Source organism: Petaurus breviceps, unplaced genomic scaffold (genome assembly GCF_028583685.1).
Source record: "Petaurus breviceps papuanus isolate PSGF00001 unplaced genomic scaffold, PetGlider_PUasm1.0 225, whole genome shotgun sequence".
In the NCBI taxonomy this organism is placed as follows: domain Eukaryota; kingdom Metazoa; phylum Chordata; class Mammalia; order Diprotodontia; family Petauridae; genus Petaurus; species Petaurus breviceps.
Window position 1 is genome coordinate 6,655,782 of NW_027185889.1, and position 27,616 is coordinate 6,683,397.

At 35.7% G+C, this 27,616-nt stretch overlaps 1 long non-coding RNA gene and 1 pseudogene across 1 annotated transcript in view; both read left to right on the plus strand.

The window, feature by feature from the left end:
• Positions 1-23,022, plus strand: part of LOC138166664 (uncharacterized) — a 32,503-nt gene extending 9,481 nt beyond the window's left edge. The window contains exon 2 of the long non-coding RNA XR_011169688.1: positions 21,097-23,022. This is a non-coding gene — a long non-coding RNA (uncharacterized lncRNA). The remainder of the gene's footprint in view (positions 1-21,096) is intronic.
• On the plus strand, positions 6,731-7,250 carry LOC138166605 (ATPase inhibitor, mitochondrial pseudogene; annotated as a pseudogene).
• Positions 23,023-27,616: the final 4,594 nt, after the last annotated feature.

Genomic DNA, 27,616 nt, shown 5'->3' on the forward strand with positions numbered 1-27,616 from the left:
TCTTCTAAGTAGCAGAACAGCTGAAGTTCTATATTGGTAGAGGGAGTTTCTTCTCTAGAAAGTACCTTCACCTATGAAATCACATGATTACATTGCCCACCTGCCACCCTAAGAAAATGGATTGTCTACTGAATTATGACCATAGCACCATAGATCTAGACTTGGAAGGGACTGTGGAGGCATCAAAGTTTAACCTATTCATTTTACAGTTGAGGAAACTCAGCATAAGAGTTTAAATGGCTTGATGGGGTCACACAGCTAATAAGAGGAAGTATTTGAACCACGATCTTACAGACTTCAAGTCAAGCCCTGTAGCTTCTGGCTTCCTGTTTGCCCACTGGCTATGTTTGCAAACTACTTTGGATAACTAATACCTGTCAGTGTCTTATAAATGATGAGTTTTCCCTTTTAGTATCTTTATCAGGGAACAGATTACACTATGAATGCTGATTCTGACTCCCTTAAACTAACTTGGATATTTATTTGCTATTTCCTTCTAGCAGCTAAATCCTAGAATGTGTGTGCAATTTGAAATATTGCAATGTCTTCATGAAATTTATTGTTTCTTATATATGTGGTTAACCATCATAAGCTTTTTTTTGTTGTTACTAGTCAGTAGTAGTAGCAGCAGCAGTGGTAGCAGTAGTGTAGTAGTAATAGTAGTAGTAGTAGTAGTAGTAGTAGTAGTAATAATTGTAATAGTAGTTGTAGTAGAATAAGTACTGGTAGTAGCAGCAGAAGAAGTAGTAGTACTAATAGTAGTAGTAGTGGTAGAAGTAGTAGTAGTAGTCATCATATCATTATTAATAATAACTAGTGTTTATACAGTGCCTTTATCATTTGCAAAGTGCTTTAAACCTGTTTTATCCTTTGATACAACAACCCTGTGAGGTAGATACTATTATCATCCCCATTCTATAGGTGAGGAAACTGAGGCTGAAAGTAGGTGAAAGACTAACCCAATTTTATCCAGCTAATAAGGGTCTACATCAGGATCCAGGCCTGATGCTCTATCCACAATACTGCCTTCCTGCCTTTTGTGGAGTAACTATTTTTGTTTGTTTCATATTTTGTGTATTGCTGGTAGACTGACTATACCACATGACTTAATGATTATTAATCAATCTGACCCGAATTTCTTGAGAAAACTCTTTCTTGTCATTGGATTACCGATATTGAACTGGAAGAACTTTTCAAGTTTATTAAACCAAAAGACTAATTTTAAAATTATAGAAACTAAGGTTCAAAAAGAATGTGACTTGATCAAGGTTATATAGCCATTTAATGAAAGAAATAGGATTTTAACCCAAGACCCTTGACTTCAGATTCTTCTCTCTTTCCAAAATACTATTATCTGTTTATATTCCTATATCTCTTGCCTTCTTTTTAACCAACCAAGAAACAAGGAGTATTTGTTATGTACCTACTAGGTGCTAGGCATTCAGTATTTTGGCACTGAAAATGCAAAGACAAACTCTTAAATAATGTGCATTCTCTTCGTAGGGGAAAACCTCCTGTAAATATATAAGATTATATGGAATAAATCCAAGGTAGTTCAGGGAGAGAGAGCATTAGCAGTTGAGGGAATTAAGAAGAGCTTTCACAGATCTATCCCTCCCAGTTTAATCTTAATTACTCTCTAAATTTTGCTGATTCGATTTGATGTGGATGAGATGGAGAATCTCTTTTCCCCTGTGGAAACAAGTAGTTGTATTTAGATAAATATTGTCTGTAAAGTCTCTTTCTTCATTGCTTCTTTACTGACAGTACAATGCGTGAGAAACCACAAAGATCCTAAGCTGTCAAAACCTCTTGTAGCCTCTTGGTCTCCTCTAAGATCCATTCTTGCCATCCTTCTGCATTTCAAGACATAATTTTACTCTTCTAAGAACCTATATATAGTCTACTAGTGGTAGGGTTTTTTTTTTTTTACTAATATTAAGGGATCATTTTATCCACACATACACACATATTTTACACAAATGCATATTCATATATATATATGGGGGGATGGGTTTATATATATAATGTTATATATAGATATATAATGTGTTTATAAAATTATATGTATGTATATATACAGATATAGATACCTTAAATATATAAATATAAAAATAAATAAAAAGATAACATACAGAATATAAATATATAACCATACCAATACACGTGTTCAAACATACACACATGTCAGTATACACATATATGCACACATGTATACTGTATACATATGTGTACATGTACCTATGTGTGTATATGCATTCATGCTTTACAAATAATTTACCTAGAGTCATAGAGCCAGTAGGTAGCTGAAGCAGGAATTAAGGCCAGCTCTTCCTAGATCCCTTTGACTGTATAGTGAAACCCTGTGGAGATCTTAATTAATTAAAGGAAATGTTAAATTTCACTTAGAGGTTAGTGACAATAAAGGTTATTTTTCTCATTCAATCTTATGGACTGCCTAATATCTTTCCAACCTCCCAAACTCTGATCTAGAGATTAAAGTGACAACAAAAGTCATCTAGTTAGGCGACGATTTAACAAGCATTAATCAAGTGCTTATATGCCAGGCACTATGGTGGGGAAAGAAAGAAAAGGAAAAGAATGTCCCTTGCCTTCAAGGATCTCCCAAAATAATAGGAGAGATGGCTTTTGATGTAGGATCTTATGTACACAAAGATACATGAAATGTAAATGGAAGACAGTCTCAGGGAAGGGATCACTAGCAGTCCAACCCCATCATTTTACAAATGAGGAAACTGAGGCCCAGAGAGTTTAAATTACTTTCCCAAGGTTATATGCAGCTAATAAGGATCAGGGACAGAATTGTAACTAGGCTTCTCTGTCTCCAGAACCAATGTCCTTCCATTGTACCATGAGAAATATATAATTATAAACTCAATGGATTAAAAGAAAGGTAAAACCCCTCATTTTTATTCTTGGGGTGAATACCTGGATACAAAGGATTGCAAAACCTTAAAGCATTTCTTTCTCAGGCTTGTGAAAATAATGGAAAACAGCAGAAGAAAGAGCTCTTTCCCTTCTTTCTTAATTTTGCACATTGCTATACGTTTAACAGAACCTAGGTGACCCATATTCAGCGCTGTCTGGCTATATCAGATCATGTATTTCTGGAGCTATGTTGATGGAAAGTGAGACTTTCTTTTTTCCACAACTATAAATGTCTGAACTATTGTTGGCAAGAGATGAAGCAATTTCAAACAATAAGGAGAGATAATTTCAATGTCAGGGAACCCAGAAAGAAAAATGGTGAGTTTTACTTAGTGGATTAAGAGGATCTCAGGATAATGATTGGAAACTTTCTTTATAGTCTCCTGAGTACAACTATTTTAAACTTGTGAAAATTTTCTAAAAAGAACAGAACTTTTGTAATGGGGGTAAAGAGATCTCCAAAAAACCAATATAACAAGGAATTAGAATAAGCCTTTCTGAAATAAAGCTATCCTTTCCCTATTGAGAAACAACTCTTTTTTTTTTAATTAAAGAGCAGAATTATATCTTTATGTGATATTTAAAAAAACCTGGTTAACTTCTTTTTCTCATTTAAGTTATTGCTACTGACAGTTTGAAGATGCCCTAATCACTTTTAAAACTGAGCTCATGTCACCTTCTACATAAAGGCTTTTTATCACTTTCCCACCTACTAATATACTCTATCTTTTCAAATATTTTGCATTTGCATAATAAAATATAATACACCATAGTATAAATGTATATATTTTAAGCATATAATATACATGTGATATAAATTTATACTACTATATTGTACTATATAGTATATATTTACATATAGAATATTTATATATAGTATATATATATATATATATATATTTATAATACTATATTGTATTGTGTAGTATTAGTTATACTGCTTCTTCTGATCAAATATAACCTCCCCAAGAGTAAACCTTACTTAATTTTTGTCTTTATAGCCCTAGTACCTACACCAATGGGCTAGCACAAAATAAACACTTAATAAGTGCACACTGATTGATTTAAGGAAGATTTAACACATTTGTTAGGCATTGTGTGCAGAATATTTTTCTAGGGGTTTAGGATGTATTTTAGAGAAGGGAGGTAAAATGTAAGTTCCTTAAAGAGAACAGCTGTTTCAATTTTCTTTGTTATATCACCTGTGACGAGAATGTATTTGGTGCTTAATTAAAAGGTTTGATGAGTTACCTTAGACTGGAGAAGGGAAGGATGAACTGAGGACAGAAGAGAGAAGAAAGGAGAGGGAAAATCCTTAAACTCATGAAAGTTGGTCTAACAAGAGAAGATACAAATAGAAGTATCTTAAAACATGACAACATATTTGGAAAACTATTTTCTCTGAGAGAGAGAGGGGAAGAGTTATTTCTAAAGAATATGGAAAGGTATCATTGAGAAAGTGGAATTCAGATTGAACTTTAAAGGATGGATAGCACTATAACCAAAAAAAGAGAGCTACTTGGGGCACAAGTATAGGGATTGTTTTATTCTTTTTACTTGAGCTACTAGTACCTAGGATAACACCTGGCATGAAACAGGAATTTAATAAATGATAATTGATTGACTGGTTCCAGGCTTAAGAAACAGAATGACCAAAGGCACAGAAGTGAAAAAGAATAAGTATTCTTTAAGCTGTTGGAGAACTGAAGCTTTCAGACCCCAAAAGAGGCCTAAAATAATGACTGGATGTATGAAAAATTGCAAAGTAGAGCCCACTGTGAAAGAAAGGAAGAGTGATGAAATAGATATAGAGTTCTTGTCTTTGATAGAATTACAGAGACTAGACCTCTAATATCATTGATGTATGAGAATCCTGGGCAAGAATTGAGCAGTTTGACTTAATTTTCTCTTCTTTCTTTTACTCTTTTTCCAATATAAGGAAAACTATCAGCATAATTTACCAAATCAATAACAAAAAACACACAAAAATAATGCAATTATATCTATTTTTTGGAGAAAAAACATTTGAAAAATACAACACCCATTCCTATCAAAAGCATTAGAAAGTATAGGAATAAATGGAGCCTTTCTTAAAATGATAAGCAGTATCTTTCTAAAAGCAAGGACAAGCATTTTCTGTAATAGGGATGAACTTGAAGCCTTCACAATAGGATCAGAGGTAAAACAAGGGTATCTATTATACTAAATGCTGGATATAGTCATAAGAAAAAAAGAAATTGAAGGAATAAAAATAAACAGTGAAAAAACAAACCTATCACTCTTTGCAGATGATATGATTGTATACATAGAAAATCCTGGAAAATCAACTAAAAAACTAGATGAAGCAATTCACGATTTCAGTACAGTTGCAGGATATGAAATAAAATCAAACAAATCATCAGTATTTCTATATACTACTAACAAAATCCAAAGAGAAGAAATAGAAAGAGAAATTCCATTTAAAATGACGGCAAACTGTTGGTGGAGTTTTGAACTGATTCAAGCTGTTCTAGAGAGCAATTTGGCACTATGCCCAAGGGACAATCAAACTGTGCATACCCTTTGATTTAGCAATAACACTACTAGGTCTGTATCCTGAAGAGATCCAAAAAAGGCAAAAGGACCCACATGTAAAAAAATATTGATTGTAGCTCTTTTTGTGGTGGCAAAGAATTGAAAATTGAGGAGATGCCCATCAGTTGAGGAATGACTGAACAAACTGTGGTATATGAATGTAATAGAATGCTATTGTGCTATAAGAAATAGTGAGCAGGCAGATTTAAGAAAAAAAATAAAATACTTGGAAAGATTTACATGGACTGTTAAAAAGAGAGACAAGAGAATGATAGCATTATACACAGTAACAGCAACATTGTGTGTTGATCAATTCTAATTGACTTACCTCTTCTCAGCAATGCAGTGATCCAAGACAATTCCAAAGTACTCATGATGGAAAATGCTAACCACATTCAGAAAAAGAACTGATGGAGTCTGAATACATATCAAAGCATACTACTTTCATTTTTTTGTAGTTTTTTTTCCTTTTGCAAGCTTTTTTTTTTTTTTGGTAAACTGTTTCTTCTTCTACAACATGACTAATATGGCTATAGGTTTTACATGATTGTACATATATAACCTATATCAAATTGGTTGCAGTCTAAGGGAGAGAGGTTCTCACTGTTGTTATTGTTTGTCCTTCATTCTTGGAGAGGACCATGACATCAGGCAGGTGATGCTATGGCTTGCAAGTGAATTGGATTTAAGTGAGGGAGAGATGTACAAAGTCATCAGCCTCACTTTCTCCTCTGGACCCACATGGGACCAGTGGCAACAGATAGATCAGGACTGGAGGTGGCTTTCTAGGGGAGAGAGGAGAATAGACAGGGAGGAACTAAAATTTTTATTAAAAATATCAAAGTTAAAAATAGTTTTTATATGTAATTGGAAACATAATATAAATATAAAATAAAATGATTGTAGGCAACACAAAATACTTAGAAGTCTAGCTACCAAGACAACCCCAGGAATTATATAAACATAATTACAAAAAAAACCCAACTTGTTAAACAAACAATGACAGATTAAACAATTGGAGAATATTAACTGCTTAAGGGCTGACCAAGACAATATAATAAAAGTGACAATTCTATGTAAGTTAATTGATTTATTCAGTGCCATTACAATTAAACTGCCAAAGAATCATTTTATAGAGTTTGAAAAAATAATAAAATTAATCTGGAAGAAGAAATGGTAAAGAATATTAAGGGAGGGGGCTGCGGTAGCTGGAGCAGCGAGCATGGCATGTACGGCTGTGGCGGGCGACAAGACTTGGACTCGGCCTGTGGAGTGCCAGAACCATGCAGGCCCGGGGCTACAATCTGGACTACCCCCGCCAGTTCAGCAGTTACCCTGTCGATGACTCCGGCAGCAGTTCCAGGGCCATCCGGGAATCTGGTGGAGCTTTTGGCCAGAGGGAGAAGGCCAAGGAGGACCGGTACTTCCCAGAGAACAGCCTAGAGCAACTGGCTTCCCTGAGGAAACACCATCAGGAAGAAATTATGCACCATGAGAAGGAAATACAACGGCTGCAGAAAGAAATTGAGCGTCATAAGAACAAAATGAAAAAGCTGAAACAGGATGATGATTAAGCTGATTTTCTTGTTCAGTGATCAACCTTAATTATATATGGAATTGTTGTCCACTACTTGTGTGCCCGATGGGACATACTCTCTAGCTTGATGTACTTTTTGCTGTGTATTGCAACCAAATGGGAATAAACTGTGATCACTTAAAAAAAAGAATATCAAGGGAATCAATTAAAAAATGTGAAAGAAAGCAATTTAGCAATTCTAGTTTTCAAATTAGATTAGAAAGTGGTAATCTTCAAAGTATTCTTATATGTGTTAAGAAAGAGTTTACTGGATCAGTGGAATACATTAGGTTTACAATTCATATTAGTAAATGACCATGGTAATCTAGTGTTTAATTAATCTAAGCTTGGGAGCAGGGGGACAATAATTCATTATTTGACAAAAATTGCCAGAAAAAAACTAGAAAACCGCTTGACTGAAAGTAGGCATAGACGAACATCTCTCACCCCATAACAAGATAAGGTCAAAATGGTTGTCATTTAGACATAAAGTATACTATAAGTAAATTATGGAAGAACTGTCAGAACTATTGATAACTGGAGTTTATAGCCTCCCCCCCAAAAAAAAAGAGACACAGAAGATCATTGAAAGTAAAATAAATTGGGGCAGCAAGGAGATGCAGTGAATAGAACACCAGCCCTGGAGTCAGGAGGACATGAGTTCAAATCCAACCTCAGACAAATAGCACTTACTAGCCGTGTCACCTTGGACAAGTCACTTAATCCCAACTGCCCTACCCTCCCCCCTCCAAAAAGCAAAAAAAAAAAAGGAAAAAAGTAAAATAAATTATTTTGATTACATGAAATTAAAAAAAAAACTGTTGTACAAACAAAATAAATGCAGCCAAAATTAGAAAGAAAACCAGAAATTGGGGACAATTTTAAAAGATTTTTCTCTGATGTTTCATTTCTCAAATATATATGGAATTTAGCAGAATTTATAAAAATAAGAGCCATTCTTCAGTTAATCAATGGTCAAAGGACATGAACAGACAGTTTTCAGAAGAAAAAATCAAGTCATATTAAAAAAAAACAGAGCTCTAAAACACCACTGATTAGAGAAATGCAAGTTAAAACCACCCTGAGATACCACCTCACACCTATAATGACAAATGTTAGAGGGGATTTTGAAAAATTGGGAAACTATCCACTATTGTGATTGTTGAAGAGTGAAACACAGCTGAAATGACTGTTATTAATTTATTTGAAAATTGAGGATAACTTCACATGAACACTTTTCAGCAAGTTACATATAGCCTCAAAAGAGGTCAGGTACTTTTACTTAAGAAAAAAAGGTAAAGGTCTGCTGTCACCCTGCAGGATCCTCTTCTGGACTGTGAAGACGGGTGACATTCTTCTTTTCCTTTCAGTAGGCTGAAAGAGATATATCCTAATGTAGTCAAAATTTTCATGACTATAAATTTGTTTGCATTACTGGGATAAGCCAGATAAAGGTTAAGTGGTTTGCCTAGGTCACACAGCTAGTAAGTGACTGTAGCAGGATTTGAACTCACATCTTCCTGATTCTGGGCCAAGCACTCTAGGCTCTGAGCCCGATGGCTGCCTAGACTGTTTCATGATTATCTTTTAATCTCCAGTCCTTAGTACAGTTGGTGGTACTTGATAGATGTATAATGAATACTTTTTTTTAATAGATTGCTTGATTGTGTTAATTTAACTAGAATCTCATTATCTGTCTTTTAAAAAATCCAATGGCATCAGATTGAGGAAAGTTTTCAATGTCAGAAAAAAAGGGAGGAGTTTGAGTTTACTCAGTAGGGAATAGGGTTTGATTGAATATTTATGAAAGCAGAAAAATTATTTGAGAATATTTATGTGAATTTAAGAGAAGGAAAGATCATTCTGGTAGTGGTAAAAAGAGTGGTTCAATAGAGGAGACATGGAGATAGGAACATCTTTTAGGAGACTATCCAAATATGATTATGAAGGTCCAGGTGGTAGAAATGTAAATACAGAAAGAAAAGAAGAATCAAGAGAATTATGGACATGTATTTGATAGGACCTGATAACTGATATGAGAGATGAGGAAAAGAGAAAGGGTAAGAATTCTAACATTAAGAATATGGGGGATTTGGAAAATTGTGGTATTAAAGGCTAGGAATAGTGAAATCAGAAGGAAAAGCAGGTGAAGAGGAGAGGATGAGTTGAATTTGTTAATCAAATAAAATTAAATCAATAAACATCTATTAAATTCTTACTGCATATGAAATGTTACTGTAGACCTTGATAGAAATTCACATTGTAAATTAAAATAGCATTCATCCTCTTGGAGTTCAAAATATAAAATAATGAATATTAAATGACACACAATATCTATCAAAGATGTAGATGGTAACAAAGTAGGCATTAGAGAAGGGGTATAGGGGATAGGCTAAAGATAGTTAACACACTAGATGGAAGAGTGAGAATTCAAAGAGATCTTACCAGATGAGAGCACTAGGAATGAATCTAATAAAATATAATTCAATAGTAATGAATAGAAAGTCATATACAAGTTCAAAATTGAGAAGACTTGTTTTACTACCAGTCTGTGTGAAAAGGATCTAGGGATTTTGGTGAACTTCAAAATCAATTTGGATCAGTATGGTGACATGGTAGCAACATAACCAATAGGACCATGCACAGCTTTGAGAGACAAATATCTTGCAATGATATTTCTGTACTCTCTCTGGGTCAGACCATTGCTGGAATATTGCATTCAGTTCTGAGGAGTACTCCTTAAGAACAACAGAGATATTGTGTTATGAGAAATGATGAGCAGGTAGATTTCAAACCTGGAAAGACTTATATGAACTGATGCAAAGAGAAGTGAGCAGAGCCAGGGGAACATTGTACACAGTAACAGCAATGTTGTACAGAGATCAACTATGAATGCCTCAGCTATTCCCAGTAATACAATCATCCAAGACAATTCCAAAAGACTCAGGAGAAAAAATGCTATTGATATCCAATGAAAGAACGGATGGAATCTAACTGTAATTTGAAGTACACTATTTTTAGTGTGTGTGTGTGTGTGTGTGTGTGTGTGTGTGTGTTTCTTTTGGTCTGCTTTTTCTTTCACAACATGATTAACATGGAAATATATTTTATGTAATTGATTTCACATATATAACCTATATCAAATTCTTTGTCATTTTAGGGAGGGGTCAAGAGAGGGAGGAGGAGTAAAATTTAGAACTCCAAACTTTAAATGAATATTAAAATTTGTCTTTACATGCAATTACAAAGAAAGAATACTACTAAAAAAAAGAACAAGTGATAAAGTAAAGAAAATTCAAGGGCAGGCAGTCATTATGTTGAAGGGCTTTGACTACATTTCATATGAAGACCAGATGAAGGAGATTGGCATATTTCATTTAGAGAAGAGAGTATTGAAGAAAGGTATAGTGGCTATCTTCAAGTATTTAAATGACTGTAATGTAGAAAAGAGATTGTACTTAATTAGTTTAGCCCTGAGGGCAGAAACAGGATCAATGGGAGGCAAATTTGATAAGCAAATTTACAGCTGACGTAAGTAAAGGAGAAAAAAAAAAGGAGAAAGAAAGAAAAATTCATAACAATAAGAACTGTCCAAAACTGAATGGAAGCCAGATGATGTTCCTCCTCCTTGAAAATATTCAAACATACAATAGATGACCAATCATTGAGTATGTTATTGTGGTGATTCCTTATGGGCATGGTAGGAGTGAATAGCCCTAGATGTACCTTTTTAACTTTCATATTCTGTGATGCTGTGAAAGACATAAGAATAACAATAATAAAAGCAGTACTGCCAAATGGGAGATAGGACCAGCCTTGAAGTGAGTTAGATCCAGGGTCAAATTTTACTTCTGCTACAGAAGCAGAACTATGCATGACCACATGCACATCACTCTCTTACTATGCCTGGCAGTAACCTAAAGCCATCGGTTCCAGAGGAACTGCTTATCTATTAGAAGAAGTAGTTTCCCTGCCAGTTCTCCACAATCATGAAATCACAGGTAAGGGACTTTCCTCATATCTACTGAAATTTTTACTTTTAAAATTCACAAATCACTATGTGTGTGTATATATATATATGTGTGTGTGTGTGTGTGTGTGTGTGTGTGTGTGTGTGTGTGTGTGTGTATAATATTATCTGATTATAGATGTGTATAGGCCAAGCGCTATGTGGGATTTGATATAGGAGAGACACTTAGGGATTAGAGTGATAAAGGAAGGGAGCCTGGAAAAGCTTCACCTTTTGGTAGACAGGATTAAGGGAGAGGAAAGCACTCCAAAAGGAAATGAACAGAGGTGAGACAGCAAGTTACATGTACAGGTGACAGACAGCAAGTAGTCCTGTTTTACTAGAGCATAGAACATACAATATAGATTCTTGGGAACCTATAATGCCTGCCTAAGAAATCTGAAATTTATTCACTTATGCTGCAGAAAAGCACTGAATTGTTTTGAGCACAACTGTGAGTGATCATGGTACTCCATGATTGCCTGCTGCCATTACACACTGCCAGATTATCCTGATGTGGTGCTATGACCCCTGATGTTGAACTTTCTTGTTAATAAGTACTCAGCCTTCTGGTTTTGCTAATAGAATGTCCCTAATGTGCCAGACATCTCTGTCTCATGATTTTGATACTTGGTCATCTCTAGTCTGCTCAATGTCCAAGCCAGTTAATCTCAGGGGAATATATCTAGGTTTTTACTTTAGTTCATTATGACACATTTCCTCCATTTTTGTTTTGTATAAAGAGTTATAGGTGGGGTGGCTAGGTGGCACAGTGAATAGAGCACTGGCCCTGGAGTTAGGAGGACCTGAGTTCAAATCTGGTCTCAGACACTTAACACAAAAACTAGCTGTGTGACCTTGGGCAAGTCACTTAACCTTTACCACCCTCCAAAAAGGAAAAAAAAAAATAGAGTTGTAGCATATAATAACTATGTTCCTTGATTTTCTTTCTTTTTTAAAAAATTCACATAATTTCTGTGGAACAGATCCCTGTGGTGATGGTTTAGGATTCTGCTATATTTTTGAAAGATCACAATAATCATTCTACATTCACTTCACCAGAGGCAGTGTATAATAGTGAATAGAAGGGTGACCTTCAGAGCAAGGAAGAGCTTCTTTAAAGTCTTGGCTCTGATAACATATTAACTGTGCTGTCCTTGAAGAGACACTTAACCCCTATATTCCTCAACTTCAGATCCAGACCCCAGACAACTTTCTAACACTGTATGATGCCAAAAAGCTGCTATTTTTTTTCATGGGGTATTGAAATATCTTACTACAAATTCTCTATGATGATAAAGTCACAGGTCCAATTAAAAATAATAATAATCTACTTCATATGATTATGGACCTAGAGATGAAAGTGAACTCTGGGATCATGGAGGCCAGACACCTCCATTTATACATCAAAATTCAAAGACCAGTGAGGACAAGTGACTGGTACAAGATAAGGCAGTCAGTATAGGACCAGCAAAACCTGAACCCAAATATTTCTAACTCTCAAGCCAGCTGTCTACCTATTATACTATTATTATATATTTTATAATATTATATATAATATTATTTTATAAAATAATTTATAAATATACAATAATTAATAAAATATTACATATGTATTATTATACTATTATTATATACTACCTATATATCATGAAGTAGCTATAACTTGATTATGGCAGACTTGGGATATGAACCCAGGTTTTGAGAAATAAAGCTCATTTTTCTTTATCCTGTATCACATAATCTCCACAAAAAGTTTAATTTTGAAAAGATTCTTAAAAATTTTGTAATCCAATCCATTTATTGAACAGAATCAAATCAATGCAAAGAATTAGCTACTGGAAAGAAGTTTTGCTAAAATGTAGGTTGTATATGAGAACAAGAAGAAGGATTTGAATGGTAAGTAATTTAAAAAGAAAACTAAATGATAGAAAATGTTAATAATAAAGACATGTCTGTATTTATATATATATATATAGTACATGAATATATATATATATAAATACACCCATGTTATATTCACATATATATGTTTTTTCAAAGAGCTAGTCATTAAAGATTTACCCACACAACCCTGGATATAGGTAACCCATATCAACACCTCTTGAACAGGCTGAAGGAAATAACCAAATGGAATGGACAGAGGGAATTCTCCTAAAAGTAAATCTGATTTTGGGAAGCATGTTAACCTTTTTGTAGAAAGTTGCAAGAAATAGTTTCATGGGTGACTGCAAGCTTGCTCTAAAATTACTCTGTAGAACAGGGGGTGAATTCCTGGAGCAATGAGGGGAGAAATAAAAACAAAAATAAAACTGCCATTCAGAATTCAACATTGTGCTGAATCACTTACCATTTGAAATCAATTACAAGTTTCAGGTTATTTCCAAGATTAAGCACATTTATATTTCCCTGAGAAAGTCAGGAAGACATTTAAATGACAACCAGTGAAACCATGTGAAACTCAGTAAGAAAGTGTGTCAGCTGATGGCTCCCTTGGCTTTGGAGGTGAACTGGCTACAGATATCCCTCTTCACCACCCCCCCACACCACCTCCCCACTGGCCCAAGTCCCAATCAAAAGTGTGAAATGATTTCTTTGGCAAAGAGGTTCAGTCCTCAAGCTCCTACAAAATGAAGATGAAAACACAGCTACAAATAGGCTTGGCATTGCATCCTGTTTTCAGAAGACTTCCCCCAGCATATGAGTTTCCTTCCAGCAAAGACTGTTGTTCCAAGGAACTTTCACAAATCAGATTCTTGCAAAGAAAAACTATCTAACAACGTTGCACTCATGTGGGTGGAAATTGGCAAGAATATTTGAAGTTTGTTCAGATATATCACAATTTTGCAGGTTGGAAAGCCCAAAGGATTTGGTAAACATTTAAAATTTGTTACATCCCAAGGAATTAAATGATCATGATTGAAGCATAGCACAGTGTTTAAATGAATGAATGGGAAAAAAAAAAACCACTTATTAAGTGCTTACTATGTGCAGAAACACCGGATTAAGCACTGGGGAAACAAATAGGATAAAACACACACACACACACACACACACACACAAGACAGCCCCTTCTCACAAGGAGTTGACATTCTCATTGGGAAGACACTAGGTTTAGTAGATGGACAATTGGACCCGGAGTCAAGAAGACTTCAATGAAGACATTCAAATCCAGTCTCAGACACTCATTGTATTACTCTGTCCAAGTCACTTTAAACTGTTTACTATAACAACAAAACGACTAGGGTGACTGAGACTGGTGGATCACTTGAGCTTGGGAGTTCTGAGCTGCAGTAAGGCTAAAGCTGATTGGGTATCTGCATCAAATCTGAAGCCAATATGGAAATCCAAGGGCTATCAGGCTGGCTAAGAAAGGAGTGAGATAGAGGGCTGGGCCTGGAGTCAGGAAGACTCATCTTTTTGACTTCAAATCTGACCTCAGACACTTACTAGTTCTGTGACCTTGAGAAAGTCACTTAACGCTGTTTGTCTCTTTACCATCTGTAAAATGAAGTGGATCAGGAAATATCAAACCTCTGTAACATCTCTGCCAAGAAAATGCCAAATGAGGTTAAAAAGAGTCAGACATAACTGAAATGACTAAACAACAACAAATTAAATATAACACGGTCCATTTGCAGGAAAGTTGGAAGGGATCAGTCTACCCTTAAGTTTCATTGGCAAGGCACATAGTAAGGACCAGACTACATGGCAAATTTGGACATTTCAGTGAATATATATAAGAACAAATAACTGTTCATGCACAGTTATAATTACATTAGAGAGTAGCTTGGCATATAGAAATGTTAAATGACTTGCCTAGGTTCATAAAGACATCATATGGAAGAAGTGATGTTGATGCCAGGTCTTCCTAAACTCCAAGGCCAATTTTCCATCAAAGCTACAAACTGCCATAATAACTGCCCAACTGCAATAGTAGAAAGTCCTGTCCAAGAGTATAAAATCACAAGTCTAGTAAAATACATTCTAGGAACTCTCAATTTCAGAGACAGTAGATAGGGCCCTGGATTTAAAGTCAGGAAAACCTGGGTTCAAATTCTCTCTCAAGCATTTACTTTCAACTCTGAGCAAAATGCTTACTATGCCTCAGTTCTTCATCTGTTAAATGAGGGAGTTGGACTTAATGGTCTCAGGGTTACCTTCCAGCTCTAAATCTGGGATTCCATAATCATTTGTTACATGAATCTATTTCATAGTCCCTCCCATAAATTCTCTGAGTGCAAAGACTGTGACTTATCCCAACAATACTTGGTACATGGTAAGTGCTTAATAAAGTCTTGTTGACACAATCACCTACCACTTTTTTGCATTTGTTTTTATAAATAAAAGTTTAACAGCTTAATTTCACAACTGAAAGTAAAAGTCCTTGAAAAAGCATCTGTTGCCAATTTATAATTTCAATTCACATGTTGACAGAGTCATGTGTGAGTATCAACATTACACCCTACCACACGCTTTACATAAATTAGGGTAACTGCCAACTTTATGGTAGAAAATATAGAGGAGACTGTGTGGGGAGCACATTTACAGAATTTGGTTAAGGGAGAAAAACAATTATGAACATCAATGAAAAACATTCACAAAGATGTACTAAAATAGGAGATTTAATACAACTTTCTTCTTTTATTAGAAAAAATATAGTGAAGTGGCATATAATATTGTATTCACAGATATGGGGGGAGTATACATTTTAGGCTAGGTTTTCCTAGGCAATGAAAAATTTCTTGGGGATTAATTGTTCCAGGGAATGATAACTCAAATCACTGATATAGTCTTCTGGTCACCTAAGGACAAAAGCTCAACACTGGATGTCCTGGGCACTCGATAGGTTGTATATACCCTTTTGACTGGAGGTTTCAGTTTGGCAAATGGAGGAAGTGCATCCACGTGAAACAACATGGCATCCTTAATGAATGTCCTTTATATGCTACTATTAAGTAAAATTACTTTGCTAAATATTATATGGTCTTCTAGTGTCTCATTTTCTTTGAATTCTTAGCCGGAACCATCAAAATGGCCTTTGTTAGGCCTGGCCCAGAAGTACAAGCATTCCAGGCTTACAAATTCCGTTCTTTCTCTCAGTCCTCCAGTGTCTTTTTCCTCTTAAACATAATCTTCATCCTCCTCATAATCTCTATCCACTCTACTCCTTCCTTCTTTCTTCGATCATCATCTTTGTTCTGCTCTCCCTTCTCACCCTTCGTAACTTTGACCTTAAAGTTAACTAGTACACCACCCTCCTCTGGCCTCAAATACCTTCACTTCTTCTATTGGTACTCATACTTTGCTAACCAATAATCAGTTATCCCTACCATCTGCCTTCTCTATTCCCATAACATGTTGGTGAATTCCTCTGGAGGAAGTCACAAAACTTTGTCAGTTGCATCCACTGGAAATTATTATCAAGCCTTAAATGGGCCTTCAGTGCTAAATGACAATCCTTTTGTTCTTTGCTATTTAAATCTCATTTTTTCCTCCAAAGCAAATGTTTTTAATTTCCTCTTCTCTTCTCAAGTCTTCAATATCAATCCTTTTCTTCCTTTTGAGCCAAGTTTTCTTGACATGGAATACATGAACTATATACATATATTTATCTATAATATTATTAAATTACATACATATGTGTATGTATGTATATATGTATTTTATAACCATATTTCAACAAAATTGGTTTCCTGTGTAATACTATGAATTTTTATTTTATGCTTTTAAAAATATTATTCTAACAACTTTCCAAGCTTGTGAAAGAGGTACACGAGACTCCAAACACACACATTCATGCACACACACACACGCACACATACACAAGCACACAACATTTTTAACACAATGTTCTAAGCTGCTCTAAGCCTGATCTATTTTACCTCCCCAAAAGAGGCATTTTATTTTGAGCTCTCTCTGCTCCCCTATTCTAAATCTCACCCTTCCCCCTACACTATACCTAATTCTTATTGCAGTTTTTGATCAAAAGGTGACTCATCTCCATGACAAGACCAAACCTTCTCTTTGTGTCCTTGAAACCATAGCCTCTGCCTCTTCATTATTAGACTCTCAGCTTCGAGTCTTTTTCTTCCGTGATCAACATTGCCCCTAGTTCCCAAAGGAGGCAGCTTATAGATTTAGGAAACCATAAAATAACATTCTCTATGTTGTATTATATATTTATTTTATTAAATATTTCCCAATCATATAGTTTTTTCCAATTATATTTTAATCTGGTTCACAGCATTTATGTTCACAGACAGGAAGTCTGGCCACCTCTGCTCTTATATCCATGCCTAGCCATTTTACTCTTCTTCTCAAATAACTTCACTAGTTACCTCTTTTTTCCAAGAAAAAAAAATCATATGGCTTGGTTTAGCATTTGAATATACTTCTCCATCTGGTTACTGAATTTCTGTCCAAGTTTTGTATATTATTGCTGTTCCTATACTATTCAGTCCTGCCCTACGAGTTATTTCCTATCTTGAAAGAGAACTTTAAATTCTATTTTTTATGTCTATGCTTCGTCAATGCTGTCCCTCACACCTAGAATGCTCTCACTGGAATTTCTAGCTCCTTTCCAGCAAATTCATTTGCCAATGCTCAAAGGTGTCAAACACAATGAGGCCCACAACAGTCCTGCAAACAGCTAAAACAATCGAAGTATAATTTGAAAATATTTAATAGAATAAATCAAAATGCACTAAAACACTGAAAATGGCCATGTGTGTTTTCTAAGTTAATATCCAGATCTCAGAGATCCGTTTATATATATATATATATATATGGCTTAGTGACCCTCTTTCTATCTGAATTTAACACCATTGGGCCACAGGAAGCCTTTGCTGTTTCCCTTAATTAACAAATCTCCTCTCTCTCAAATTATGTTTAAACTTAACTGTTTACATGCTGCAAATCAGTCATCACACAGAATATAATCTTTTTAAGGCCTGAGACTTCTTGATTTTCTCTTCGTATCCCAAATGCCTAGCATGGTATCTCACACAAAGTAGGTAATGAACTTCATGTGGATTTTATATGGGTTTTATTTTCTATCAAAAATTCTATTCTCTTTGCAAAGACAAAGTTTTTAAAACTTTTCATCTGGAAGTATACTTTCCTGAACTATAATATATTACTACTACCTGGTTAAATTCTATAACATTTTTAAAATAATAGACCATAGGAGTTGCAATGCTCTTCACTTATTAAAATGTGTTTCATAGGGGTGGCTATATGGCACAGTGAATAGAGCACCAGCCCTGGAGTCAAGAGGACCTGAGTTCAAATCCGACTTCAGTCACTTAACACGAAAACTAGCCGTGTGACCTTGGGCAAGTCACTTAATGCCAATTACCCTCCAAAAAAGCAAAAAAAAAAATGTTCTTCACTTAGAAATTTAAAACTTTACTTGTGGAAAGGAAAATTTTGAATGGCTAAGTGAAGGACATTTGATTTTTAGGGAAGAGTTTGTCTTTTCTATATTCCTTATTTTTACATCAGTACCCATAGAAATGTAAGTTCAAATCTGTTCAGATTCTATTCCTTAATGAAATGCAAACATACACAAGGAACTTAATACATACTGAATTTTCATTTGTTCATTGATATAGAGCAAATTGCAATCAGAAGAGCAGATGTATTATTTCTATTATTTGAATGTCAGTAGAATGTTCCATACAGCCACCTAATTAACATTGTTAATGAATAGCTCCTATGAATGAACACTAGTTCAAGAAATTCCAGTGGCTCCCACATGCCCACAGGGGCTTACAATCTAAGTGGGTATACAAAATTAATAAGAATAAGGCAACTTGAATAAAACAAAAAACAATAAAACAACCTTCCTCTGCTTAATGGTTAATGCCCTTCCCAATCTGTCACCAGTCTACTTTATTACACATTGCTCTCCATGTGTTCTAACAGACCGAACCTACTTTCCATTCTAGATACAAAGCACTCCATCTCCAGTTTCTCTGTCTTTGCATAACAAGCTTTTCCTACCTGCTAGAATGCACTATCCATTTCCTAGTGCCCTCCCTATGGAAAATTAGATTCTATTTATTCTTTGTGTATTTAAAAATAATTTGTATTTGCACATAAATGCAGGAGAGACAAAATGGCTTAGCGCATAGAAATCTGACCTCAACCCCACCCTATTCCACCTCTTACTTTTAGCTATATTGTCAGTGTGACTTTGGACAAATCACTTTACCTTTCAGTTCTCTAAGCAAATCTCTAAGACTTTAAGTTGCAGGGGAGTTGTTTATTGATATTAATCTATAGAATTTTCTCATTTGGGCTATCCTTGTATTAATGGAATCACAGGTCGAGTTCCTGTCCTATGACCATGTCTTATAAAGGGGACAATCCCTATTTCCATAAACAGACCTCATACTTAGTGACACTTTCGTTGACTAACATCATGCTTTGCATATAAGGGAACATTGGTCAATATTTATCTTGATAGCATGGTAGAATGTAGAGAGACCTTTGAATCAATTCTACTCATTGGGTGATTATGTTCCATCTTAAAAGCTGAAATGTGTGTTAGTAGATGTTGTTTCTATAGTCTTTCCCCCCTTCCCTTTTAATGTTCTTTGTTTCTTTTCATGCACTTGCAATAAACATTTCTGGAAAATGATTATGTTTTCATTCTTAGATTTTACGGTACTTGATCTGTGTTTTCCTTGTTATAGAAAACTCTGATTCAGGAGTCTCTCTTTACTAGTAATGTCTATCATCTCTTTTTCTGCAAAGGGTAGAGGGATGGGCAGATAGGTGGATGAATGGATGGATGGATGGAAAGATACAAAGTGCTTATTTTGTGCAAAGCATTGTGCCAAGTAAAGGGGATGTAAATAGAAAAGCACAATAGTATCCAAAGAACTTCCATTTGAATAGGAGGGTTACTTCCCTCAATGATGGTTGAAGAGTCTAGGCTGGAGGCTAGTGGTCTGGATGGATGGGCTATTCATAAGGTTCTTGGTTTTAGGATCTTATACTGTCTCTACTGTGGTCTGAGGGGAGGTAGTGGTCTATGTGGTGGCATAGTTTGAGTCATCTAATACATACATATATACATACACACACATGCACACACACTACCATTACTGCTATCACCACCACAAACACTACTCCACCACCACCAAATACTCATTCAAGTTTATTGCTGTCTCAGTTAATTGCTATCTTAGTTAAGATGTTTTATATCTCCTACTGGAGGCAGTGGTTTGGCATGATGAGAATCTCTAGAGTTCATTTTCCACATCAATGGATTTTTTTTTCCACAGTCCCTACACATAGACTCCAGTGCCAGCTCTAGAGCTGGGCCACTGTTCTTGGAGACATTCAGAGGTTAGAGTCACACGGTCATTATGTTTTAAAAATATGTTGCTGTAATGGCAAGCACAGAATTAGTTCACACCTTGTTTGAGCTATTGAAGTAACACCTTGTTTCAGTTCAAATTTCTTTTAGGTCTTGAATCAAGTCTGTTGAGAAACAGAATGTGTGAACCTACAACTTGTGAACCCTAGAACTTGTGAACTCCTGGGGAGGAACTAATGACTAGATAAAAAGAGCCCCAGGGCTAAAAGAATAAACTGAGAAGAGGACTCTTGTGGTGGCAGAATCAAGAAGGAGAAAACTTATGGTATCCCAGAACTCTATCTGCTCTGACTATGTTGATGTTTGTTTGTGATATTTTGTACAGAAACTCTGGGACCTTACTGGAGCCCTGAAAGAGGATTTTCTGGTTGTATGTTTACCTAAGTCCTGGAAGAGGGTTTTGGAAGTCCTGGGACTTTACTGATGATTTGTGCTGTTCTCTTGGACCTTGTTTGTGGGTCTGTGTTGATTTCTATGTTAATGATTTGTGTTGAGTTCTCAGACCTGGTTGGTGGGTCTGAGTTGATTTCACAAGGCAGATAGTGAATTGATAATGGTACCGGCAATGTGCATAAATATTATTGTGGTTTTGTCAAGCTTTGTCTTCCCAGAAACAGCAGCTGTGAAGGACTTGAAGTGGACTATGAACACTGCAAACTTCAAGATGGGATGGGAACTGGACAAAGAACTGGACATGGAGCTGGACAAGGAACTGGTAGCTGCCTGCCTTTGAACCCAGATGACAGTTAGAGCTGGTACCATAGAAGAGGAAGGAACCCATGGAAGCTGAGAGCCAGCCTTGAGTCAAGTTGAAAAAAGACTTTACTTGGATATTGTATATTGACTGAGAATATTGTGATTTACTGTGCTCTAGGGGTGGAGAATTCTGACTTTTGTACTTTGTAGTTGAATTAAGGATTTTGTGATTGACTAAATGATTGTACTTTGTTGAAAACTATTGCGACCACTTTTGTGAAAACTATGTGGTCATTTTAGTGATGTCATTGTGAATGCTGTATTTTGATTTTCTGTGATAAGTTGCAACATTGTAAATGCTGTATTTTGATTTTCTGTGAATTATTGAATAAATGGAGAGTTCACTATACTATGTAATCAGAATCTTTAAAACTGTTCACAGCAGCAGTCCTCTGGAAAGCTGCTCATGCCTGGATTTACAGTTGCCCATGTCTTCCTGACATGAGACAGGCACTCCATCTATTTTGTATACTTTCCATCATCTCTACTAGAAGTGAATTATTTGATTCTTATGTTTGAAAATACCAAAATTTCTTCAAAACCTTGTGATCATAGTGTGATAGTAATGGCAATTAAAGATTCCCCTGTATTGGCTTGGTTTTCAAATTGATTGTGTTAAAACCCAGAGTTTGTTAATCCCACCTGTGGGATGGGCTTGTTGATGTGAAAAGAAAGTCCTGAACTGGGAGGAGCTGGTGATGTAGATTTGGAGAGACACTAGAGAGAGGCGGAAGATCTTTTTGGAAGCAGCACCTCGTGGAGAGAGAGAGACTAAGAGAATTGCTGGTGGCCGCTTTGAATTGCCCTGGACTTTTGAGACCTGCCCCCTGAGCTGCCAAGGACTGAGGAGACATGGCTGTTTTGCTGGTACTTTGTCTGTCTGTTTTGATGTTATTTTGCCAGATTTGTCCACTGGTGAAAGACTGTCCTGTTGAAGAAGTCCTGGAACCTGGCATTTGGTTAAGAAGGCCTGAGACTGTCCTGCAGACAGAGAGTGAATACTGTCCACTGGTGAGGGACAGTACTGAGAGTGAATACTGTCCACTGGTGAGGGACAGTACTGTTGTTGCAGGGGTCTGGAGACTGTCCTGCAGACAGAGTGAATACTGTCCACTGGTGAGGGACAGTGCTGTTGTTGCAGGGGTCTGGGAGCCTTTCTGTTGGTTCGGAAGCCCTGAAGAAGGATTTTCTTGTTGTATGTTTACAGAAAACCTGGGAGAGGGCTTTGCTAATGTGTTCAGGGGTTCTAGGACTGTTCTACAGACAGAGGATGAATTCATGAAGGGACTGGCAATGTATCTTATGGCCTTGCTAAGCCTTGTCTCCCCAGGAACTAAGATTGCTGAGAACTTGCCTCGTGTCAAGATGAAGAAAAGACCTCCATTTGGGTATTAAGTGCTGTGTTTAAACTTGATGTAACTCTGGGGTAGATTCAATTGTGATCCAGGGGTGGGGAACTTTTGACCTTATTGTGCTCTGTGATTGACAAATGAAGGTACTTTACCTATGTATGGAAACTAATCTCCATTTGAGAAGAGGGGTTTTGTGGTGGACTTAATTAAGGTATAGCCTAGGGGTGGAGTAGTATTTAGAACTGGGACTTTGTAATTGATTGAATGATTGGAAGGTCCTGGGGTGGGGTAGTACTTGGAGATTATTTAATCACACTTAGTAAATGCTGTATTTTGAATGATGTCATGTTTTGATCTTCTCTGTTCTTGGTTTGTCACTGAATAAAATAGAGAGCACCTATGCTGGTATTTTGAACCTGGGAAGTTGCCTTTGCTTGATATTACATTACACATAGTAACTTCTAATCAGAACAAATCCTTATAGATCATCCAGTACTAAACTGAAATAATTCATCTCCTAAGTCTATACTATTTTGGTCAATCTGACAAGTGACAATTAGGTGCCAAGCACTGTTCTAGGTATGAAAATAAGACAACGCCTGCCACAAAAAGCTTACATTCTATCAGGGAGAAACAATATACATCCAAAAAGAATGCACAAAATATATTCCACATCAATTTAAAGTAATTACTTGGAATATATTTTGCATTTCCTTCACTTGACAGCATTATTCATAAAAAATTTTAGAACCTCTTAAATCATAGTTGCTCCAGCCCTGCCTTTCTTTTTACTTTAATAGATTATCCTTTTAAAGAAAATTCATATTCTTCAGTGTCCTATTCTTCTTAATAAGGATTCTAAAGGGAGCTTATTATAGTACAAGGATTTTTTGGTCATTCTTGCAGGACTAAATTTCCATTGTGTGCAGTTTCACAAAACCCCATTCTGGCTCCAAAGTGGGAAGCTTGTCTAAGTACATTCAAATTTTGATTATCCAAATGTGGATTATAAACTTGGTAAATATATTTTTAAACCCTGGCAGGCTTCTTTGGGAACACACATATACACGCATGCGCGCACACACACACACACACACACACACACACACACACACTTCCACATTCCTCACCAAAAGGACACCTTCATATACTGCAGGTTGATATGGGAACAAGTAGCTCAAACTTAATTTCTTTGTAATTATTAATATTTCTGTGATATTAACTAACAGGAAACAATTATTGAGAGAATATGCTACAGACAATAAACACATCATGTTTTCCATAAATAAATGTGAATGTTTGTTTGATCATCAGCTTTTTTGTTTAGTCAAGCTTTTTGATTAAGACTATTTTAAATTGTGGCTAATCAAATTAAATATTTGTGTGTGACTATCCAATATGTTACATATGAATGTTTGCATGCATACACATGGAACATATTTCTATTCAACAAACATTCATTAGGCATCTTTTGTTTCCCTGTAGAGTACTAGGTCAAAGGAGATTCAATTTTTGGATGCATGCTGTCTAGGCTTCACTTTCCTTGTGTGTGAAATGACAGTTTTGATAGAAATAGTCTCTGAGGTCCTTTCTAGCTCTAGACCCAGAATCCTATGATCAACTGCCTTCATTCAAGAACCTTCTAGCCTAATAGTGATTTAGTTCAGTTGTTCTGAAAGTACTATCTAATTTCTGCCTGTACAGCCTAGAATCACAGTTTCTTTTTTGAATGGATTGATTTGGCAGAGTGTGGAAAGGATGGAGTCTAATTGTATCAAAAAAAAAAAAAGAAAAAGGAAAGAATGTCAGAATCAGAAGGGAAAGCAGTGTTTGCTAATCACTTATTACCTGAAGAAGACCAGAAGTTAAAAGGAGATAAGATCATAGAGATGACATTAGTATTGAGGAAAGATTTTCTACATGGTGGAAAATCAATCTTGAGAATGCAACACGTTTTTTCACATAGATGCATATGAGTTTGTATGTATGCATAGTATGTATATATATATATGTTTATACACTTACATATGTGCGTATATATACTTATGCGTACATATGTTCATATGTAGAAAGAGATAGAGATAGATATGGATATGCATATATCACTTTCGTATAGATGTACCTATAGATATACTACAGATGTATGTAGGCAGCTAGGTATACAGTAGATACAGCACTGGGCTTTGAATCAGGAAGACTCATTTTCATGAGTTCAAATCTAGCCTTAGACACTTACTAGTTATGTGATCCCAGGCAAGTAACTTAACCCTGCCTACCTCATTTTCCTCATCTATAAAATGGGCCAGAGAAGGAAATGACAAATCATTTCAGTATCTTTGCCAAGAAAATCCTCAAATAGGGTCACGAAGAGTCAGATTCAAATGAAACAACAAAAACTTTTGTGTGTTTACCACCTCAAAATTGGATCAAAACTTTTAGAATGTCCAGTTTGTATGTGCGTGTGTGTGTGAGTATGCATATATACACAAATGTATACATATAATGTGTTTACATAGATATATTACAGGGGCATGCTGGAGCCATCTTAGAGGAGCTCATGGGATGCAATTGTTAAATTTTCATTGGAACATTTACACCTTGAAAATCAGCAAATGCTATAAACCAGACCTTGAGTTATCGTTTTGTTGTTTATCTATAGTTAAAATGTCATGGAGAAAATGTTAATAACATAGATTCAACTTGAAAATTTGTCTTACATATAATTCCTTCTAGAAATCTGGTTGTTAAACATTTCCTTACAAACCCACCTACACATGCAAACATACATGTGTGTATACACAGATATATACATATACATGCAATAATACACACAAACATATGCCCTAGTATCATGGCATTTTTAAAAATACATATCACTTTCACATGATAAATCTGTGGGTCTACCATAAACTTTTCTTTCAACCATAAATGTTTGGCAAGTGGAAGAGGGTAGGAGATCAGAGTAGACTCAAACAACATTAGGTGAGAGTGATATAGATTTGGAAAAACAACAATAATACAAGATACCACAATATATAAACAAGAAAGAGACTTTTATTTTCATGTAGAATAGAGTTGCTAGAAATGGAAACTATTCTCTTGAGTCTTGTAACTTCTAGTTATTGTCTTGTTTTTCTTTTTTACTGCCAAACTTATTGAGCTAATAAAAGATATGCAACTGCTAATTTCCCTACTTATTTTTTTTCCATTTCTTCCTTTGGTTTGGCAGTTTGTTTTAGTCCCTGCCACTCTGCTTAAATTCACCTTTCAAAATTCATCCATGATCTGTTATATGTCAAAGTTAATGAACTCTTCATTACCATAAGCCATGATCTATATGTGACATTTAACAATGCTAAATGCCACTATCTTCTGAGATTCTTAGCGAATTAGGATATAGAACTTTTGCGGATTTCCTCCCATAATTTTTTTTTCTTTTTGGAGGGGGGAGGGGAAGGCAATTAGAGTTAAGTGACTTGCCCAAGATCACACGGATCATAATTGTTGTGTGTGAGGCCAGATTTGAACTGAGGTCCTCCTGACTCCAGGGCCTGTGATCTATTCACTGCACCACCTACCTGCCCCACCTTCCATAATTCTTTATATTCCATATTTCTGTCTTTCTTTCTAGATATTCTTTCATAATTCTCTCCTCTGTCTCTGTCTTTCTGTGTCTCTCTGTGTCTCTCTCTGTGTCTCTCTCTTTGTCTCTCTCTGTCTCTCTCTCTCTCTGTCTCTCTCTCTCTCTCCCTCTCTCTCTTTCCATTATGCCTTCAGTTCTAAATATCTCAAAAAAGCTAAGGACCAAGCATTCCATAATGGAATGCATACTGGAATTACAGTTAGGACACACCCATGTTTAAAACCTGGCTGTGAAAATTACTAGCAGTGACAATGCTTTAAAACCTCTCAAGATCTCAGTTTCTCCATCTGTAAAACAGAGATACTAAGTCTTATGCTACCTGTATCACAAAGTTGTTGTAAAGAAGGTTCTTTGTAGACCTTAAAGAGCTACATAATTTAAAATTGTGGTTTATTTTTTAAACTAGTATTGTTATCTCTAATAGCCTATTGGATATCTCCACTACCCTACCATCAGGTCAAAATAAATAGCTACAAAGCAGAACTCATTATTTTCTGATTGACAGGCATACTCTAAATAAAGAGAGAAAATATATTTCCCATGTATATTTACCAAGTTAAATATCACAAAGCTATAGTTTAAGGAAAATGGTAGGGGAGTTACATAGTAACTGAAAGGAGATGCAAATCTGCCTGCCACTCCCACTCCAAAAAACCAAAACCTTTAAAAAAATCCAGAGCCAATCATAAAAGCCATAGCTGATATCCTCTATGACAAAATTCACCAAACTTGAGCAACAAACAGAATGACTGAAAGAGTCTCATGTAAAGAGGAAAATTTGACATTATAGGTATTACTGAGACTTTGTGAAATATAGCTAACATATGAAATAAGACTTTGGAATGGCAAATATTCAGAGGAAATTACTATAGGACAGGAAAATCTTTTTTTTTGTGGGAAGAAATTCAGGAACCAGGATGGAGAGCAGTTGAGTGAGGATCATTGTAAGAGGGAATAAAAGGGAAATAAAGAACAAAGAAGTAAAAAGACAGAATCTATAAGATCTATTCTAAGTCTGGCTTGGGGACATTTCATAGTAGTTAATGATAGGAAATTTCAGCAATCTGAATATATTCCTAGACATCTTTCTTTGCAAAAAAGGGAAAGGGAATAAGTGAAGTTTGTAACTTACTGGCTTCCCTTGATTTCAGAATGAAAACAGTTAAAAGAAAGCTAAAACTCAAAATAAATAAGGCTATGATAATGGAAAGAAGAGTTGATCAGGGGTTAGGATCACTAGGTTGCAGTATTGTCAGGCACAAAGTAGCTCGAAGTCTTAGCCAAATTCCTCAGCATTTCTGGTTCTTGATTTCCACAATCCCAAAGCAGTTTGACTATATGATCTCAAAGGTATGCTCCTACTCTG